The sequence below is a fragment of the Sphaerodactylus townsendi genome, linkage group LG05 (genome assembly GCF_021028975.2).
Source record: "Sphaerodactylus townsendi isolate TG3544 linkage group LG05, MPM_Stown_v2.3, whole genome shotgun sequence".
Lineage (NCBI taxonomy): Eukaryota > Metazoa > Chordata > Lepidosauria > Squamata > Sphaerodactylidae > Sphaerodactylus > Sphaerodactylus townsendi.
In genome coordinates, this window is record NC_059429.1 from 38764088 (window position 1) to 38772419 (window position 8332).

Below are 8332 nucleotides of genomic sequence, written 5' to 3' on the forward strand. Positions count from 1 at the left end.
GTTAGACATTTTAACCAAAAGCAGACACATTGAAGAGCGCGCCATAGTCCCGCCCCCCCCTTCCAGTGTTGAGGTTGCCATGCAATTGAGAAAGTTGATGATGGGCGTCTAACCCTAACTTAACAAACTTAAGAAGAACTTAAGAAACTTAAGAAAGTTAAGACAGAAATTGGGGACCTTGCATGGAGTTTGCAACGCTTACCCTTGGCTGTAGGCAGGCCAACATGCTGGCCTGCAGTTCAATGAGGGTGGGACAGGGAGAGGTTGCGGAAATTCAGTGGCCAACAACTGCCCCTCCCGCACACACGCAGCATGCATTGCATTTCCAAACAACTTTGGCAGGTGTTTGAAAGTGCATTTTCGCTGTACACACTGACAGCTGGAGCACTGTTTAAGGTGTGAGAGAGCGCAATTTTAAATGTTAGATGTATGTGGCAATCTGGAGCTTAAAGCCATGCATCCCCCTATTCCCTTCAGGAGCAGCTTCGCCCACCACCAAAACCAAGGAGGAGAGGAGCGAGGAGGCCACCCAGCTGCAGTGCAGTGAAGATGAGGGTAAGCCTACTTGTCACCCAGAGCGCCATGTTCTGGGGGAACGGTCGTGTCACGGGATTCCAACGTTGCCCATGTTACTGAGAGTTGTGTCCATCATCTTCCAATGCTAACTGGCTCTGCAATCTCTCCATGTTTGCCAGGAATGTCTGGGAACCCAGAGGGGGCTCTGACCACGGCAGGGCGCTCTGCATCAGAAACCACGACACGTGCAGTTGGCACTCAGACAGAGCCATCACTGGATGCAAACTGTGAGTTTAGAAAACCGGTGGGGGGGGGGCATAAGCGGCTTGCGGCAGCAGAATGATCTGCATGGAGCGGGCTGGTTGGCGGTACTGCCAAGCTATGAAGGGGGGGAGGGGGAAATGTGGACACAAGCCACAGAAACCAGACCCCGTGCCTTGCCTCATCTAAAGTTTTCACTGTGTTTTATCTTCCACACACTTCAGACAAGGATCTGGAGCGCAGGCTGGCAGTGGTTGAGAAGTGGATGAACAGGAGGAAGGGGGCCAGAGAGCTCCTGGAAAGCATAAGCAGAGGGGAGCTGCTTGAGAGAAGGCCGGCAAACCACATGGTGCGGGATCCAGCGAAACAAGCACCAAACTTTCCTAACCCATCTCCCTCACCCTTCAGTTGTCTTAATTTTTCATGCATTGCTTAACTCACACAATAAAGGCAATGGTAATTTTCACAAATGCTCAGGCACATGGTTTATTATCGCTTGCTGGTTACATCTCTGCAAAGCAGAGGATTGTTGCCTTGCCATGACCATCCTCTCCTGGCAACCGACCAGAGAGGACAGGCATGTGTAACGTTTTATAAAATATAAAACAAATTTAACTCTGATGCGTAAACGCACATCGCTAACCCTATGTAAAAGCGGGGGGGGGGGGGGGGCTTGGGCGTGGTGGAGGAAAACAGAGAAATAAAGGGGGGGGGGAATGGGTCCTCATAGGTCCATTCTGGCTTTGGGCTTCCTCACGCGCTTGTGCATTGGCTGTGATTCTTGGCAAGCCACCTGAGTGCGCGCGACAGCTCAGAGGAGTGCTCCCCAACCATCATGAGGTCCTCCACCTGTGATGGGAGGGGCACCGTGAAAACACCCACCACACAGGACTCCAACTTGGTGTCCTCGGCCAGAGATGGGAGTAAAAGTCACCTCTGCGCATCTCCGCCAGAGATTTTGGCAGCTGGGCCAGCAATTGCACAAGTGGGCAGGCACTGCTGAAAGCGCTGGGAGCGAGCGCAAGGTGTGTGATCGACCTCAGGAGCAGAGGCTTCAATGAACCCCCAGCACCCCTGCCGCCTCGAGGATCCCATGCGCTGCAGCAAAGCCGTCACAAGGGTCTGCCAGACATTATGTCATTCCCCTGTCGAGTGGCCAGCCTCAGCCGATGACAGCTTCAGCTGTTTTGCTCTGGCTTAGCGGCTCTGCATGAATGACTCCACCTCCCTTTCCCGCCTATCCTCGAAGCGCCTCCTCTCCATCGCCTCGGCCTCTCCCTGCTCCACCATGGCCTTTGCAAAGTCAGCGAGCACTCCAACACGTCGCACACGTCGCCTGTCAGCAATCGTTCTCCGCTCTGGTGAAGTCAGTTCCATCATGGGCATGGGTGTGGAGCCTGTAAGAGGACATTGTTGTGCAAAGAAGCAAAAAGAATAGCCAGGTTATAGAAGGAATTTTATGAATGAACTGTCATCTACCCTATGCTCGCATGGAGGGAGACACACTTTCTTGTTGAGCACATGAGCAGATCTGCATAGGTATCCCTGGGTTTGCAGAGAAGCTGAATCAGAACCCCTAGCATTCACATTGAGACTCAAGCAGTGAGAGCTCAACGGACACGAGTAATGAGCAGCTCAGTTTTGCGGGATAGGGTCTTTTCTGGGCATGCAATGGAGTGGGTGTCCGATGTTCTCAGAGTGCCTATCACAAAAATCGCTGAGGTGGGGTGGGGGTTTGTTTTTCAATGCACCTTCATTGGCACCAGAACTCCCAGCAATAGGATGGTCAAGGACATCATTCATGTCACCAGAGGTGTCTGCAAAGAGAGCTGCCATGAAGGAGAAAGAACATGAGGGCGCACTCATCACTTGTCTCCCTTTTGGAAAAGCACTAACGCATTGTGCTGTGAGTGCTGCCTGCTGCAGGGTATTTGGCCGCACAATCGTTCCGATGTACACCACCCTGGCAGGGCGCAGACACGCAGCACTAACATCCAATGGCTAAGAGGCATCTGATTGTGGTGGCCTCACATGCTTTCTGGAAAATAAGACGTGACCCACTGCCCGTGTTGGCAGTAAACCATGGGTCTTCAAGCCACGGCCATCCAGATGCTCATGTACACCACGGCAGGCAGAAAAGCACCAGCAAGCTTTGCAAGGTGGCCACGCTCCCTTGAACCGTACTGTATGAACATATGTTTGGCCAGAGTTTCAAGACCGCTGTTTCAAACAATGCTCCCACACCAGCATTTTCAGGAAAAATTGATCCGGTTTTCACACAGGTCAGCAAATCAAATCTTCCCCCCCTCCCCCCACCCAAAACTGGCATGTCTGTGCAGCATGCAAATGTGGCAAAAAGCAAACACCTCTCTGTGCTAGCAGAGCAAGGCTGAAGCTACGGGGAACATGATGATGTGAAACTCCTCTGTCCATCTCCTCTGCTCACAGCAAGCGCGCACAGTGATGCACAGGCAAAGTTCCACTTCTGCACTTTGTGGCTGGTCCACCTGCCCACATCCCCTGGCACACATTGAAGGGTAACGCTGCGTGGCGCAGAGTGTGTTGAGGAGGCACCTGCCCGCCAAGCCCGTGAGGGACCATTGCTCCCTGCATCGTTCTCCTGGCAGGAAACCATTGAAAGTGCACTGTTTTTTGGGGGGAAATTCCATCATGAGCACCTGTGTTCCTTAACCCGTCCCCACTTTTGGCGCACTGTGATGGAGGGATGTCGTGGGAACCCCACAAAGCATGGCCTTACACCAGCAGGTTAAACAGCCAATGAACTCACCACTCATCTGTGACATAGGGATCTGCGTGGCATCGTCCTCCGGAGAATTGCTGATTTCAGAGGTGGGCGTAAGTTGGCTGTAAAAAAGCGTAAAAGTCCAGTGAAGCTGCGCGGCAGAAACGTGCTGGAGCAAAGAGGTGTGAGCCGGAGGGGACAATTGAGGATTCACCCTGAAGTCCAAAGCACTGTACAACAACAGCGACAGCGGGAATGCAAGCATTGCGCCCCCCCCCCCACACCTCCGCACATTACCGCGAAATAGGACATGAGCGGGGACCACATTTAAACCGACCCAGAAGTGAAGCGTGCAGAGACTGGAGTGCCCCATCACAAGAGAGGCACAACAGAGCAAGCGCTGCATCCGGGGGTATCAGGTAGAAATATAGGAAAACTCACCCTGGGATGTACGGGATGGGGTGGAAACCTGCAGGGGTCTCGTGTCTATGGTCTCCAAGTCTCCCTGGCTCCCCACGCCTGGTGGAATCCCTCAGTCGAGTTAGCTGGGCTCGCAGAAGCGGTCACCACGCGACTCTGTCGCCTCGAGCTGGTGTGGGGGGTTGATCGCCCTGTCCCCCCCAACATCTGCTCGAAGCTCTCATAGAAGGCCATCGTCCGAGGCCCATTCCCTGAAGTAAAAGTTGTTGTGCTGGTGTATCCGGGCTAAAGTCCCTTTTCAAAGTCTTTGCCCTTCCGTCACTGCACTCAACAGACGTCCTGTTGTGCCCCCTTTGGCGCATTTCAATCTGCCACCCTCTCAAATACATCCGTTGCTGTAGGGTGGACTTCAGCGTTTAGCGCGAACTTCCTCTTCCACCCCACATGGCAATGTAGTGGTCCTTCGTCTCCTCCGGCACTTGTCCATGATACTCTCCTACCAGGACCTCTTACCCGGAAATGGCCGGCCGCAGTTGTTTGTGTAAGTCTGTCCGGTTTCCTCCCCATCCCACGTTACGTAGAACAATGGTTAAAACGTTGCAATCGCAGTCGCGGGTAGCGGGGCAGGGGAGACGAAGCCCCTGACGGAAAGCTTCACCGCGGCTTGGGCAAAATATCACCGCGTAACGGGGCCACGAGGCCTCAGGTGGGTCGAAGAAATGCAAGGCATACACGACCGAATCAGTATGAGGGGAAGTCGAGTGAGATGCAAAAGGAACAAAGGAATGTGCGCGCGCAGCCAGAAAGCCCCGTCGCACTCCCATTGGATGGACTTCAAAATCCGCCACATGGTGGGCGTGAAACCCCTCGCCGTCAGCCTGTGATCCACTTTCGCTCCACTTTTGTTTCGCAACTAAGCACCAAATTGTGGGGGGAAACTACATTTTCCAAGAAAGTTGCACAAGTATCGAGCGACAGGAAAAATGCGGAACAATGGCTGGAATGTGGCACAGAAAGGGATTCGGAACACATTTCGGCTTAAGTGTGTGCAAACAAATGTGTGAAACGGCAACGACCTCACATGCCAGATCTGCTACAAACAATGTGTGCGAAAACGCCCATTGACACTATTTTCTGATTTCTTTTCTATGTAGTGTGGCTGGTCTACCATGTTTGTAGTAGATGATAAAATATTTTTTTTAAGTTTTGAAAGGTTTGTGCAGAAAGGGCCAGTGTAGAGCCAGTGAAGAGTTGACCTGTGTTACAAACAAAGCAATCAGTAACCCTTTGCAGCAGGAGGTTAAAATATCAGAGTAGGACCGCTTTAAATATCCACTATCAAAATTCACTGGGAGGACCAGGGGCCTGTCCCTCTCTCAACTTAACCCACCTAGTAGAATCACTGTGAGGATGTAACAGAAAACTGTACATACACTCAGCTCCTTGGATGATGAAACTGTGATGCCTGATAAACTGAAATGGAGACAAATCCTCCACACTCAGCATGCCATATATACGCTGAGGAAACCTTGGCCTACAATCCATATATGGAAGCAGCCTGTTAAGCAGTGAACTATGTGCCTGAACCTTGATTCACGAAGCCATCTCCTGGTTTCTCACACAGTGGAAACATAGAATATAGTGCAGGCACATTTAAAACCATTGTGATTCGATTGCTGTGGATTGTGAATGGTAAGATGTGATTGATTTTTGTACCTTATACCTTATAAGCTGTGTTATATCCTCCTCAATCCCACTAGAGTCACGCTTCTTAGAACTGCACGCACTGTCAATTTCTAATTATCTGCATTGTGAGAATCCCAAGAGCAAGTTTTTGATTGTTTCATCTGTCATGCTATCAACCCATCTGGCAACCAATTCTTAGACTCCTTTCAAATGACAAGTCTGCTACCTCTTGTGTAGCAGAAGGGGTGAGAGTTGTGCTTGTTTCATCTCAAAGACCCTGGAACAAACGAGGGAAGTCATTCACGATGCATACTGGTGGAACAGCATAATGGCGCATAATGGTGGAACACTGGATAGGAGCCCAGAAGCCTAACCCCATCTGAGACCTACTCATGAAAGCTCTTTACAACATTGTCTGAAGCTTGGCATGTGTCACAGCCACTGCTTCCAGTGCCATCCAGCATTTGTACTACTTTGGATTCCCAGAGCATTTATGCAGCTTCACTAACAAGGTAGTGAATGATGACTAAATGGGAAGAGGGAGGAGATCAACCACTTCACAAGGCACCATCAGAGGTGGGCAGTAACCTAAGGTTTCGACATCCAAGTCCAGTGCTCAGTCTATTGAATCACATCATCCCATAGGAATATATCTTGCTTTCTTTCGAAACAAATATCTAGGACAGGTGCTATTATCTCAGTTTCCCCAGGGGTGGATCAGTAACTATGAAGCCCCAAAAGAAAAGGAACAGAATTGAGGAAATACTTCCTAATAATTTTATATGGGACAATAGTTCCTTTTGAAACAACACATTGAAAAGACAAATGTACTGTAGCTATCTGCTGCCCCCATGAGGCGATTCCAAACATTTGAAATACTTATGAACAGCTGATCCTTTCTGTTACCACCAGTCTATTTCTGTTGCTATGCTACTGTGACATGTTAGGAAAGAGCTCTGCCATGTGTTGGGACAAATACTAGGAGCTGGAAAGGACAGCTGACATCTTAGTGGATTCACTAGTGGAGCTGTGATGGGAAGGAGCTTCCCTTGCGATGTCTGGTCAGATAAACACTGCTGCTGAGGCAAAAGTCATAGCTCCGTACGCCAGATGGGTTTGTGCTGGCTACAGAGGTGAACAAAAGCAAAACAGAGGGTGTAACAGCACAATACATCCTTCACACTTAAAGGCAACAGTCCCAATGCTGGGTAAGAGTCAGAAGAGCTGTGACTTTGTGACAACTCTTATTTACCGGGGTTTTCCAGGACACCTTACCACATCACATTCTACAAACTGGGCAAAAACAAAATGGGGACAGTCCATCCACACCCTCTCTTCCACAATGGCTAACCCTAGTGGAAAATAAGATGTGGAAGACCTTTTATTCAGTTAGCTTTGAGGCTCTTCTCTATTTGCTTTTTGATTGAAATCCAGGCTTAACTTTCCATGCATATATTTGGTGGATGAAGATTGAGTCATTTACCTGTTGCTTTATATCTACTCTTATATCTGAGAGCCAGCATGGTGTAGTGGTTAAGAGCAGGTGGACTCTAACCCCCCACACCTCCATCTGAGCAGCATATTCCTATCTAGTGAACTGGATTTGTTACCCTCTCCTACACCATGGGGCTTTCCCCACTCACCTTCTGCTGCGCGCTGCTCTTGCGCCCCCTCAGCACGCGTCATTCCTGGCGCGCTCTTGGGGTTCCCCACGACCCCGCGCTGCGCGGGGTCATCAAAAGGTGCTGTTTCTTCAGCGCCAGGAATGACGCGCGCTGAGGTGGTGCAAGAGCGGCAGCATCGGGGCGGCTGCGTGGTTGCCGCCCTTGCAAGTGGGGAGCGCCGCTGGACCCCACGCTACTTTCCCGGAGTAGCGTGCAGCAGAAAGTAAGTGGGGAAAGCCGCCATGAAGCCTGCTGGGTGACATTGGCCTATTCAGTCCTTTGGAACTCTCTCAGCCCCACTTACCCCACAAAATGTTTGTTGTGCGGAGAGGAAGGGAACGGACTTTGTAAACTCCTTTGGATCTCCTTACAGGAGAGGCCAGCATGGTGTAGTGGTTAAGAGCAGGTGGATTCTAATCTGATTCCCCACTCCTTTACCTGTGTGGCAGAGGCTTATCAGGCGAAACAGATGTTTCTGCACTCCTACATTCCTGCTGGGTCTCCTTGGGCTAGTCACAAATCTTCAGAACTCTCTCAGCCCCACCTACCTCACAAAGTGTCTGTTGTGGGGAGAGAAAGGGAAAGGAGCCTGTAGGTCACCTTGAGTTTCCTTACAGGAGAGAAAGGTGGGATATAAAAACAAACTCTTCTGGGAAGGGGAGGGGTATAAATCCAAACTCTTCTTCTTTTTGCTTTTCATGCAGATTGGTTGCTTTTTATGGTTATTTCTGTTACACTTCAGGGGTATACAGATTGCTATTTTAAGGTTATACCAGCTACCTCAAATGGAATTAAATCTTTTTGCATGTTATAGTATATTTTAAAAGTGCAGAAGAGAATGGTGGTATAGAATGAAAGCTAGATTCTGCGGAAAAGGGAAGCACACTTTAGTCAGTACACATTTTTCACTGCCATGCTATACCTCTTGCCTCAAAAATATGACAAATGAAAAAGGATACACACAAATAAGTGTCCTTATCTGCAATAAATGTGATGCCAAACCTCTGCATTTTCACTGACAGAAACAAGCAGACACATTCAC

The 8332-nt window shown here is 49.9% G+C and overlaps 1 long non-coding RNA gene across 1 annotated transcript; it reads right to left on the reverse strand.

Annotated features, from left to right (window-relative positions):
• Nucleotides 1-2128: 2128 nt before the first annotated feature.
• On the reverse strand, nt 2129-3627 carry LOC125432734. The gene is made up of 3 exons (XR_007244545.1): nt 3566-3627; nt 2529-2606; nt 2129-2174 (listed from the first exon to the last, which is right to left on the reverse strand). It is a non-coding gene; the product is annotated as an uncharacterized LOC125432734 (long non-coding RNA).
• Nucleotides 3628-8332: the final 4705 nt, after the last annotated feature.